The following is a 14,320-nucleotide window of genomic DNA, read 5'->3' as shown; positions in this document are numbered from 1 at the left end:
TAGGAGTTTGAAGCATGTCACAGTCATTCAATCATTGAATCCTATTCAGAATACCACAGACAAGGTTAGACCTTCTGGATTCTCTTGAATGCCGCCATCAGTTCTAGCTTATACCACGAAGATTCCGGTTAAAGAATCCAAGAGATATCCACCCAATCTAAGGTAGAACGGAGGTGGTTGTCAGGCACACGTTCATAGGTGAGAATGATGATGAGTGTCACGGATCATCACATTCATCAAGTTGAAGAACAAGTGATATCTTAGAACAAGAACAAGCGGAATTGAATAGAAGAACAATAGTAATTGCATTAATACTCGAGGTACAGCAGAGCTCCACACCTTAATCTATGGTGTGTAGAAACTCCACCGTTGAAAATACATAAGTACAAGGTCTAGGCATGGCCGTGAGGCCAGCCTCCAAACGTGATCTAAGAACTAGATGTCCAAAGATGAAAATACAATAGTAAAAGGTCCTATATATAGAGAACTAGTAGCTTAGGGTTTACAGAGATCAGTAAAAGACATAAAAATCCACTTCCGGGCCCACTTGGTGTGTGCTTGGGCTGAGCATTGAAGCATTTTCGTGTAGAGACTCTTCTTGGAGTTAAAGCCAGCTTTTGTGCCAGTTTGGGCGTTTAACTCCCATCCTTGTGCCAGTTCCGGCGTTTAACGCTGGGAATTCTGAAGGTGACTTTGAACACCGGTTTGGGCTATCAAATCTTGTGCAAAGCATGGACTATCATATATTGCTGGAAAGCCCAGGATGTCTACTTTTTAACTCCGTTAAGAGCGCGCCAATTGGTCTTCGGTAGCTCCAGAAAATCCACTTCGAGTGCAGGGAGGTCAGAATCCAACAGCATCTGCAGTCCTTTTTAGTCTCTGAATCAGATTTTTGCTCAGGTCCCTCAATTTCAGCCAGAAAATACCTGAAATCACAGAAAAACACACAAACTCATAGTAAAGTCCAGAAAAGTGAATTTTAACTAAAAACTAATAAAAATATACTAAAAACTAACTAGATCATACTAAAAACATACTAAAAACAATGCCAAAAAGCGTACAAATTATCTGCTCATCACCTGACAACCACTTCCATTCTACCTTAGATTGAGGGTGTATCTCTTGGGTTCCTGGTTCATGAGTTTGATTACCTTTCCTGACAACAGAGTGTTCAAATCCGTGAAACCAGAGTCTTCGTGGTATAAGCTAGAATCAATTGGCAGCACTCTTGAGATCCGGAAAGTCTAAACCTTATCTGTGGTATTTCGAGTAGGATCTGGGAAGGGGTGACTGTGACGAGCTTCAAACTCACAAATGTTGGGGGCAGTGACAGTGTGCAAAAGGATCAATGGATCCTATTCCAGCACGAGTGAGAACCGATAGATGATTAGCCCTACGGAACCCGTAGTTGGACCATTTTCACTGAGAGGACGGATGGTAGCCATTGACAACGGTGATCCACCAAGATACAACTTGCCATTGAAGGAGCCTTGCATGCGTGAAGAAGACAACAGTAGGAAAGCAGAGATTCAGAAGATAAAGCATCTCCAAAACCTCAACCTGTTCTCCATTACTGCATAACAAGTATTATTCATTTCATGTTCTTTATTTTACAAACAAAACTCTTTTCATTATTAATCTCCTGACTAAGGTTTACAAGATAACCATAGATTGCTTCAAGCCGACAATCTCCGTGGGATCGACCCTTACTCACGTAAGGTATTACTTGGACGACCCGGTGCACTTGCTGGTTAGTGGCACCGGAGTTGTGAAAAGTGTGAATCACAATTCCGTGCACTAGCACCCCTACTTTCTTAAAGCCATATTGATTAGGTTTTATCTTATTCCTATTTTTCTTGCATGTATGCATCTATATCTCTCTGGTGGTTAGTCAACTTTTTTCATTTTTTGTTCTTATTTATGTTTTTTCTTTTTGCATGCACTACATCTTTTTGTTTCTATTTTCTTTATTCTTTCTTTTTTCTTTATTTAAATGCTAAATATTTTTGTTCCTTTAGTGATCTCTTTGTAATGGAAGATATCTTAATAAAAATAATTGAATAATGAATTCAAAATAAAGTGGCGGTGTTCAGGAATGTGTGGTTACATTTGATGAACTTAAGATATTTGAATATTGAGAAAACAGAAGGATAATCTTCAAAAATAGATATTTAAAGAAGTATTATGAGAATTCAAATTAATTCCTTGAACTAGTGAAAAAAGGTCCGAAAAGATCAAAGAAATCAAAAGTTATAAGGCTCTGAGCACAAATAACTAGGTCTCGTTATGTGCCTATGATATTTGTGTTTCAAGAACAGACTTGGGCATGTAAATTCGAGGGTGCTTTATCACCTGATAACTTGGACCAACTGGATCGGGATTATCGATTGAAAGTCCGCTTAAAAGTCGTCATAAGAAAACATTAAGAAGCCTAAAGAAGCTCTGGGCATCGATGTCTGGATCAACAAAACTCTAGTTATGTGCTTGTGGTGTAACTGTGTCAAGGAGAGATTTAGGTAACTTGGGCCAACAATTCCGGGATTATTGATTAAAATCCCTGACGGAGGAAAAATGTCGGTAAATATTTCCACAAAAAATGTCGCATTGCAAGTATAGTTCTAAACCGATAATTAAACCTCAATCAATATTTAAATTGTTTGTCACTTAAGCAAACCTAATAAAATTAACTGAAGTATTTAAACCTCGGGTCGTCTATCAAGGAATTGCAGGGAAGTGTACTTACTATTGGTTATGAGAAAACATTTTTGGGGTTTTTTTATTAAGAGACAAGAAAGTAAAATTACAAGAAAATAAAGTAATAACTATGAAAGCTCTTAGTGAGGAAAGAGGATTAGAAGTCCTATCCTTATTATCATTGTCAATTGTGATGGTAAATATGATTTTCCTTCACTTAATTAACCTTTAACCAATGGATGAAGGTTAAGTGCATACAATCAACTTGAGTTCACAAGTCCTAGTCAACTCATAGTGATAGACTAGCTTTGGTGAAGTTCAAGTTAATCGACAATCTTCAATCACCAATCAACAAAAGATTTTTGATAACTCAAGAGTCTCTAAATAATCAATCCAAGTCAAGAACATAAAAATCTAAATTTACATCCACCTAAACATTTTATCAAATACTTGGAAGGCACAAAATAAAAGCAAAGAAAATTAATAAGAGAATGTAAAATCTAGGACCAACAATTGCGAGGAATCAATAATAACAAATGAAGAAAGAAGCAATAAACATGAAATACCTCAAATTGCATTGAAAAGGAAATCAAGTCTAACATGAAGAGTTCATAAACTAAATTGGGAAAATAAAGGAATCAATAAGAGAAAATAAACTAAGATGCTAGAATAATAGAATGTAAAAGAGAAACTAAATTAAAGCAAGATGAAAATCTGAATTGGAGAAGAAATAAAACTAAAAACCCTAAAACCTAGAGAGAGGAGAGAGCATCTCTCTCTAGAAAGCTACATCTAAAACCTAATGTATGTGAATGAAAGTTCGAATGATGGATCCCCTCCCAGCTCCACTTTGCAACCTCTAATCTATATTTTCGGGCCTGAAACTGGGTCAGCAGTAGCCCAAAAATTACCCCTAGCGTTTTCTATAAATTGCAGCATGTGACGCTCGTCACGCGTACGCGTCATCCATGCATACGCGTCGGCCATGCATGTGCGTCGCTCCTGGCTTCTCAACTCTTTAGTTTCTTGTGTTCCTTCCACTTTAACATGCTTCATCTTCATCCTTTAAGCCATTGATGCCCTGTAAGCCTGAAAACACTTAACAAATACATCACGACATCAACTGGTAATAAAGGAGAATTAAAAATTAACAATTTTAAGGCCTAGGAAACAAGTTTTCAATCATAGCACAAAATTAGGAAGAAAAATGTGAAACATGCAATTTATATGGATAACTGTGAGAATAATTGATAAAATCCACTCAATTCAATCCAAAATAAACCATAAAATAGTGGTTTATCAATTTCTCCACACTTAGACATTAGCATGTTCTCATGCTAAGCTCAAGAGAACCAAAAGAATGAAGGGAAAAAGGTAGGACTTATGCAATGCAACCTATCAAAATGCAAGCTACCTACATGCGTCTAGCTATTCTAATTACTATATATATATATATATATATAAGCATATATGTGGTCAAAGTGAGTCAAATTTTCAAGAAATCATATATGCACAATCAATGGCTAAATCATTCATATCAAAACACATTCACAGTTGAATTGAGTTATTCAAAAGATGTTCACAAACTTGCAAGATAAGCAATGATTAAATATGGACATATGGAATTGAGCAATTGAACCCTCACCAGATGTGTATATGAACTCTAATTGCTTAAGTGTTTAAGGTTAAACCACTCAAATCTCTTCTAATCATGCTTTTTAAAAGTTTGTTCTTCATCTAACCAATCAACAAATATTCAGTGTACAAATGCAAATATCATGAGGGCTTTTCAAGGTTGTAATGGGGCTAAGGTAAGGGTGAGGATATATGTATGGCCAAGTGAGCTATCATTTGAATCTTTGACTAATCCTAAGTTCTCACCCAACACATACACACACTCTATACAATTCTAAAATCAAGCTTAGTCACCTAAAATCTCACTTTTACACATATATTTACACTCATGTATCAATTCCAATTCCATCACATATGCAATGATCAACCTTGATACCCCATGGAGTTTCCTTCGACTTTCCCATAGCCCACGGAACATCAGGATCAATGGCTATAGAATGCTGGACGGAATCCCAATCAAAACTCATAAATCTAATAGCTTATTCGGCCTTCTGAAAACCATCTGTATCAATTATTTTAGGCCAAAAGTGGAGGATATCTTGTAATGCCCCCTCTATGACCAAGATCTGCTTGCCCCTAAGCTGTACTGCATCAAGGGTCATCTAATAATAGTTGGAATAGAATTCACGGACCCATAATGCGTTCACATTCGCCAGCTCCCTATCCAGAAATACCCAACCTCTTTGTTCAATTTGATGTTCAGGTTACTTACTCAAATCGGTTAGTATGCGGAGCTTCCTTTCTAAGTTGATTTTCCATTTTTTCAGAAATTCTGGAGACCTGAGTTCACAGTAAAGATTGGCAAATTTGACTGAGTCGGAAGCAGGTACAAGTTGATCAGCTTTTTCTTGATCATTAAATTTCTTTTCACCCCAAAATTCATCCGATAGAACAACAGATGACTGTGATCTCTTCCTTTTACTGGAGCTGGACTTAGCCTTGTCTTTATCTTTCCTATCAGACATACTGAAAAACAGAATTCTCAGGGCACAGATTATCAAATTAAAATAAAGAACAAAAAGGCAAATAATATACAAACAAGACAAACATAAGATAGGCAACAAAAGGGTTAAAGCTCAAACATGAAGTGAGTCAAAAAGAGATAAATCCTTGGAGTGAAAGAAAGGTAGGATTCAAAAAATCACTTAGAAATTACAATCCAAGAATCTATATAATGAAATTCAGAATGCTTGTTTGTTAAGAAAAAACAAGTATCATGCCTCGAAAGAAATTAAAAGAGTTAGTTTGAAAAAGGGGAAAACTAAAAAGAAAACTTAGAAAGTCAATTAAGTCAAAAGTTAGAAAAGTCAGTTAAAATTAGTGGCATGGTAATGTAGTTCTTAACCAAAAGAAGTTCAAAAAGTATAAGAACAAGCAATCTCACATCTAGGCATATAATGCAAGTCATTAATGATAAATATGTAATGAAAGAAGCATAAAAAGAATTGAAATCATCAACAATGTATTTGATTACTAAAGTTGTAAGAATTGGTGGGGAAGAAAGTGAAATGCACTTGGTGTAACCCAAAAGAGTATTAAGCTCAACTTCCATCCAAAAGGGGCTTACACCGGTGGAAAGCACCAATCATTACAAATATAGAGAACCTCAATCAAAAGAAAATAAGTTCAAGTCAAATGGCAAAGTTACCGCCGTAGCTTCATTGGTCAAGGAAATTGAAAATTGAACTTGAACCAAGAAAATGGAAAGGTTTGACTTAAACTTAAAGGAATTAAAATACGAAAGAGGTTCACTTTGATTTGGTTAATCAAGGTCCTATTTGACACCAAAATCCATCAAATAGTTCTGTGATTCTGTCGATCACAAATCAAATGAAAAGGGAACCACAAGAAATGCGGAAATGCGAGCTAACCAACCCATGAACTGAATTTGGAAAAAGCTGAATGAGTTTCAAAACAAAAGGTACCAAGTTCAATTCATAAGTTGTGAGTTAAAGACAGGACAATTTTCAGAAAATTTTGGCAGCATTCCAACAGTAAATTGGACGTTCCTGAATTCAAACAGCAGCAAACCAACAACTCATATGAGTTTCAAAATGATTTAGACAAAATCGGCAACCATAATTTCATATGAACTAAGGTGCATATTCAAACAGATCAGCTAATTTCAATCCATCAAACCAAGTTTCATATGAATGTATCAACAACTAAACACACAAAAATTACATGTGAATTCATATGAAATAGACAAAGAAGCCAACATGCAGCAGAAAAAAAAATTGCAGCAACAAGGACGAGTCATTTTCAGAAAATGATCCAAATCATCCTTACTGCACAAGCAACCATTAGCCATATATAGCAGCTAGTTCACTCCAACAGCCATGAACAAAAGCACACCAGCAAGAGACACGGGTGCAGAAAAATCAGACAAGCCTAGAGAAATCCACTAACCAATCCAGATAGCATAAACAACAAGAATTCAAACCTGAATCCACTACAAAATCAATTAACTACATAACCACCTATAATCTACTAACATGCATTTCTAACTAAATTAAGCTAAATGGAATTTAACTAGCAGTAAATGACTGAAATAGAACTCAATTAAAGAAAAACATGAACCTAGAAAGCAGAATTGAAACAGAGAAAGAGAAAGGACAAGAGAAGGGGAAATGGAAGCAGAGGGATGCCGGCCCAGAGTTGGCGGCTGCAACAGCGGTGCAGTGGCTGGCCGCGGTGGTCACTGGTGGTGGCAGGAAGAGGAAGATGGATCGAGAGAGGAGAAGAGGAAGAAAAATGGAGGAAGGGGAAGAGAAAGAGACATTGGGGGTGAAAGGGATAAGGTTACGTGAACGAGAAGGGTTCTCCGCGTGGGTGACACTTGAGCATCGATGAGACAAAACATGCATCGACGCGTACATATCATCGACGCAAACGCGTGAAGGGAGAAGAAGGAATATGATGCGTACGCATGGACGAAAATTGTGCGAAACGCACAGTTTCAGCACACTTGTCACACAACTCTCTGTAATTCGTACTGGGGCAGCATTTAGATACGACGCATGCGTGTCGGTCACGCCCATGCGTGGAAGGTCAGCGACGCGCACGCATGGGTTGGGTTGTGCCTCTAGCACCCCACTCACACGGTTCCAGCACAACTCTCGGGTTTTTGTACGAGAGAGCAAAATTCAATATGACACGTGCGCATCGGCCATGCGCACGCGTGGGACAATTTTTTTTTCTTTGAACCAACAAGCTATCAAATTAATGCCAAACATGATTAAATAGGTAAAGCCATAACTTAAACCAAATAAACTCAACTAAAATTTAAAATTCAACTTATTACCAATATACAGAAAAGATAAAATAGGAAGAATTTACCATGGTGGGGTGTCTCCCACCTAGCACTTTTAGTTAAAGTCCTTAAGTGGGACATTTGGTGAGCTCTTTGTCATGGTGGCTTGTGCTTGAACTCATCTTGAAACTTCCACCAACGCTTGGACTCCTAATAAGCTCCAACATTTCCTAGTGAATTCACCAAGCCTTGATGAAGTTCTTCACAAGGTTTGAGCTCCCAAAGTTGATCCTCTTATATGCCGAGATCCCAAATATTGTGTCTACACCCGTCTTTGAGTGGATCATCATTGTTCCAACCAGGTGGCAAGCAATCTAAATTCTCAATGAAGTACCAAACTCTTCTCTTAGATCTAACCAATTGATCACTAGTCTAACCCTTGCGTCTAGCTCTTGAAATCTCAACCTTGATGAGTCTTGATTTGCAACTGCAACCACTAAACATCCTTCTCTTACGCTTAATGCCACAAAGCCTCCTAAGTTGGCCATCCGTTACAAGCATACCATACTCAAGTGGGGGAATAAAGCTAATAGAGATAAGTTTTACCCAATCAAATGAAGGAGTAGACGGCAACCTAGGTAGAGAAGTCTCTAACGATCTAGACAAAGCATATTCAACTCCTGTCCAACCTTGCCGAAGGACTTCCACTTTTTCAACAGATTCTTCACTTTCAAGCTCTTCTTCACCAAATTCATCCAACTCTTCTCCGTCACTCAAATAATAAATATGAGGTTGAGAGAAATGTAACTCAATATTTCTTTCAATGTCATCAGAAGAAGGCTCCTCTAACTCAAGGATTTCACTTGTGGATGCAGATTTATTACTATGAGGGATTGATTCATGATCATCATTACCAAGGGAACTTACCTCTTGATCTATTTCGTCCGATTCTTCATAGGGAACATGACTTGGAGGTTGTGCACTACCTTCCTCAAAAATTACGACTTCCTCTAATTGTTCCAATACAAAGCCACATTCCTCATTTTCTACCGGAGTTCCTAATCTCTCCTCCATGCTACGTTCTTCATTAGATTCTCCACATGTAGCCATGGGAGTATTTTGAGTGTTGAAGTGTAGTGAAGCTAAATTATCTAATACCTCATTCAAGGTAGCTATGAACTCTAGTAGCGTCCGTTGCCTCTCTCTTTGCTCTTGAAGATAAACACCAAGGGTGTCTTCCATTGGAGAGTAGAGTGGATATGAAGGTTCATTGCTTGGGAGGAAGGGTTCATGATAGGAGAGTGGTTCATCATGATAAGGATGTGGCAGTTCAACACTCTCCATCTTTTTCACTTGTTGCACAATACACTCTAGTCCCTTGTTCTCAGGTTGAGATTTGTTAGCCGTGAGAGCTTTGTGTGCTTTTCAGCCTTCCTCTTTCTCCATTTGATGGATAGTTGCTTGAAGTCAATCCATTACTTCCTTAAAATGATTCTATGGCTCTTGTTCCACTTAGCTAACATAATTAGGATCATATTGTGGTTGAGAGTTAGCATAAATTGGAGGTGGTGTAAATTGAGGTGGTGGTTCTTGGGAGTAATTGTATTGGAATGTGGGTGGTGCTATATATGGTTCATATGGCTCATAAGGTAGTTGGTATGGTGGATATGTGTTATGGTCATATGGAAGTGTTTGGTGGTGTGGGGCTTGTGAGTATGGTGGTTGAGGGCTATATTGAGGAGGAGATTTATAGGTATATGGTGGTGTTTGTTGATTGTTATGAAGAGGTCCATCATATCCATTGTCTTGGTATGCATCATGGAATGGTTGTTACTCATAGTACATTGGAGGGGATTGTTGCCAAGAGGGTTGATCAAATCCTTGTGGCTCCTCCTATCTTTGATTGTCCTGTCCTTGATGCAAGCCTTCATTGTAATCTCCACTTCCTACAACATAATTGGAACCACACTCATAGCCAAAGGGGTGAGAATTCATGGCAGCAAGAGAAAATAAAAACAAATACTAACAAAAACTAATGAAAATAAACTCCTAAAACTAGCAAAAACTAACAAAGAAATAAAAAAGCAAACATATTCACAATATTCACAATAACCAATAATAAGGCACACATTTGCAATTCCCCAGCAACGGCGACAAAAAATTGACAGAGGAAAAATGTCGGTAAAGATTTTCACAAAGATGTCGCGTTGCAACTTTAGTTCTAAACCGACAATTAAACCTCAATCAACATTTAAATTGTTTGTCACAAATACAAACCCAATAAAATTAACCGAGGTATTCAAACCTCGAGTCATCTCTCAAGGAATTACAGGGAACTATGGTTATTATTGGTTATGAAAAAGTATATTTTTGGGTTTTGTAATGAGAAACAAGAAAGTAAAAATGGCAAGAAAATTAAGTAATAACTACAAAAGCTCTTAGCAAGGAAAGAGAATTAGAAGTCCTATCCTTATTATCATTGTCAATTGAAATGGTAAATGTGAATTGCCTTCACTTAGTTAACCTCTAACCAATGGAGGAAGGTCAAGTGCATACAATTAACTTGAGTTCACAAGTCCTAGTCAACTTATAGTGAGAGACTAGCTTTTGTGAAGTTCATGCTAACCGGAAATCTTCAATTACCAATCAACAAAAGACTTTTAATAACTCAAGAGTCTCTAATTGATCCAAGTTAAGAACATAAAAATCTATTTAAAATCCAACCAAGCATTTTATCAAACACTTGGAAGGCATAAAATAAGAACATAGAAAATTAACAGGGAATATTAAATCTAAACAACCAATTGCAAGCATCAATGACTAACAATTAAAGAGACTAACAAAAAACATGGAAAACATAAATTGCATTAAAAGTAATCAAACATAACAAGAGTTCATGAACATAAAAATAAGGGAAAATGGAAATTAACAAGAGAAGAAGATGAACTAAAGTGCTTAAACAAATAAAAGTAACAGAAAACTAAATTAAAGAAAGATTGAACCTGAACCTAAGGAGAAATTCAAAGAGGAAATCTTAAACCTAGAGAGAGAAGAGAGCCTCTCTCTTTAGAAAACTACATCTAACACCTAATGTATGTGAATGAAAGTTCGAATGATGGATCCCCTCCTAGCTCCACTCTGCAGCCTCTAATCTGTATTTTCAGACCAGAAACTGGGTCAAAAGTAACCCAGAAATTGCCCTCAGTGTTTTCTGTAAATTGCAGCACGTGACGCTCGTCACGCGTACACGTCAGCCACGTGTACGCGTCGCTAAACTATGCGCAAGGTCATGCGTACGCGTCGCTGAATGACGCTCCTAGTCACGTGCACGCGTCGGCTATGCGTGCGCGTCACTCCTCGCTTATCAACTCTTTAGTTTATTGTATTCCTTCTACTTTAACATGCTACATCTTCATCCTTTAATTCATTCATGCCCTATAAACCTGAAAACACATAACAAACACATCACGTCATCGACTGGTAATAAATGAGAATTAAAAATTAACAATTTTAAGGCCTAGGAAGCAAGTTTTCTATCATAGCACAAAATTAGGAAGGAAAGTGTAAAACATGCAATTTTATGTGGATAACTGTGAGAATAATTGATAAAATCCACTCAATTCAATACAAAATAAACCATAAAATACTGGTTTATCAATCCCATTAAGAGCTGCCTTGTCACATAACACTTAGAGTTAAAAGTGGTAAAGATCTTTCCCCAAATTAAATGTGAAGTAACTGTCTTCAAGTCATGGAAGCCCAAAAGAATTCTCATAATACAATTTAGATCTAAATGTTTGGAAATTTTCAAATCCTAAATATGCAAGATTCATCAAGGATAAGAGAAGCCAAATGTAAACACAAAGACTATCATAAATCCTACTTTTATTTTTAAAATTAAATTTTGAAAACTCTTCAATTCTTTTCACTTAAGATAAATTCTATTTACTTTTCTTTTTTTGTTGAGAACAAACAAAGTTTTAAGTTTGATATTGTGATGACATGTCTTCTTAAAAAGTTTTTTGGATTCTTTTTCATTTGTCTTCTTAGGTTTTCTCAGATTTTTAATCAAATTTCTTATATTTTCTAGTGAAATTTCATAACTAATCAATTATTTGGAGTTTGGTTAGTATTATTGTGTTTCCATGTATTTTTATCTCAAAATAATCAAGGATCAAAACCTTTTTAGCAAGAAAATAAGAAACCAGTTCAAAGACGGTTCAACTAGACCAAAAAGAATGTGAACCGGACGTAGCATGGATCCCTCTTCTATAGTCACAAGCTCGACGTCTATAGCCAAAAGCCCGACATCCCTCACTACAAGCCCGGCATCTCCTCTAATTCCAAGCACAAGCCCGGCTTCTTACTTCCATTTGCACAGACAAGCCCGGCGTGCCAATCACAAGCCCGACATCCAACATTCCCTTGAGGTGCAAATTGGGCCTATGTCCACATTTAAGGATGTAAGCCCGGCATGGCTCAAGCCTCAACACCCAGGATTCAATGTTTCAATACTTGACAAGGACCAAATTCAGTTATCAAATCATTAGAAGCCTTAATCACATCCGAAGATTGAAGATTCAAGATATTAATTATCATTAATTCTTTCTAGAATGATGAAGATTTGGTTGTTAGCATTTGTTTCTAGATTATATCTAACTTATTATTTTTATTTAAATTTGAGATTAGCTATCTTATCTTTCCGAAAGATAAATATTAGGATTAATATTGAATTTAAATTCTAGAACTTAGGATATAAACAAGTGAACTTTGTTCACGGAGAAGAATCAATCATACATCAGAGGATTATTCTCTCATAAATAGGATTAGTTTCTTTCTTTATCATGAGTCACTAAACCTCTTCGTTGAAGGCTAGGAGCTCTGTTTGGGAAATATTCTATATCTGTCTTAAATTCTGATTTTATATTTGAGAAAATTAATTTTGGAATCAGCTTAAAACTCATCTCATAATCTTTACTTATCTAGCGCTAGTTCGAATACGTGACGTATAATTCAGCTAGTGATAGTTCTTGAAGGTTGTGTGGCTTAAGAATCAAAATCATTCTTTACCTCTTCTCTCAATTAGTTGACCAATAGATTGAGAATTAATTGGATTCAAAGAAATTAAATCACCAAGGAATTGGGGTTTAGTTATAAATGATTTATTGTGAAAAGATTTTTGCATGAATTAAATAAGAAAGCATAAGCATTGTTCTTCCAAGATTCAAACATCTCCGAAACCTTCAATATTCTCATCTATTAATTTCTCTCAACTTCGAGCATTCTCCCGATTCTCCTCATCTGTTTCTTCTTTTCTACAAGATCCACAATTCAAATTCTAAGGTTTGATCGATCTAATTAGATAATTAAATAGACGTTACTTGCCTAAATCCGTTAATCCTTGTGGGAATAATATCCGGTCACTATTGTATTACTTGAACGATTCCATGCACTTGCCGATATCCATGAGCTTTAATTTTTGCTTATCACTTTTCATGCCTTTGGATAATTTTTCCATTGCCAATGCATGCAGTCGATGCTACCCAACCTGGCAAGAAAGCCCCAAGCCTCTACCATTTGAAGTAAGTGGTGTACATCATTTGAATTTAGCTTTCGCATGTCTTCAGTCTCAAACATCGAAATCACACTTTCAACAAAATTTTTCAAGCATACAATTGTAATGCCTTCACCTATGAATACATAATCATCTACAACATCAGCTGCTACCATAACAGTGCATTTTTGTAGTGGTGACAAGCCTCTTTAACCAATACCATCGACCCTCTATTGGAAAGATGGATAGATATTTGAGAGGGCGTCTACTATCTAAAGAAATACATGTCTTCTCATTCAAAATCTCTGTCAAAAAATTTTAGCATCATACACTACTCTTCTTCGAAGTAATATCTAAAAAAGCAATCATGTGTAACTTTTCGATCTCTGTTGATCTACCTACGAGGAGTGGAGAAAGAGATTTTCTTGATGTTTTCTTCTTCTTAATCATCAAACAAACATTCATCGATCGAATTGTCTATGAGCATGTTATCTCGCCTTCTTCTTCTACTATACAAAATTTCATTAAACATACATTAAAGCCCTTGTTGTTTTTTATCAAATTTTCTAGCCATTTGTTGAAATAAGTTATTTAGTAGTATCGTATGGTGAGAGATTAAATAAATTGTATACGAATGATAATTGATATTTATAAGTGTCTCCGCAACAACTAGCCACTTCCTAGCATCTACTTTTGCAATAACTAGTTCATAACATCTAGTTTTAGGATGATTAATTTGTAACAGCTAATTTCTAATGGCTAGTTTATAACAATTAAAAGATAGTAAGTTTGAAATGATTACTTTCGTAAATGCTAGTTCACAATAATATTGACTCATAAAGGAGTAAAATATAGTACATTCTAAATGGAATAAGACATAGTACCTCACAAATGGAAATACGAAATGAAAGTTAAACAAATAATGCTAATTTTCTACTTAAGTCTGAATACAACCAACAATTAAATAAACCACTTTGCAATAACTTTTTTACATGTAATTTTATGAATAGTTCTTCGTTTTTCACTCATTGTAGACGTGTTGACATTAAGTATTCGCATATCTATTTCCCTTTCCATTTCCATCCTCTTAATTTCCCTTTTCTTTTCATTTAACTCTATTTTTTTAATATTCCTCTGAGTTTGTAATTCTTGTTCCTTCATTCTCACTTGAATTTGTATATCCT

Source organism: Arachis duranensis, chromosome 1, assembly GCF_000817695.3.
Source record: "Arachis duranensis cultivar V14167 chromosome 1, aradu.V14167.gnm2.J7QH, whole genome shotgun sequence".
NCBI lineage: Eukaryota > Viridiplantae > Streptophyta > Magnoliopsida > Fabales > Fabaceae > Arachis > Arachis duranensis.
This window is presented reverse-complemented; position numbering follows the sequence as displayed.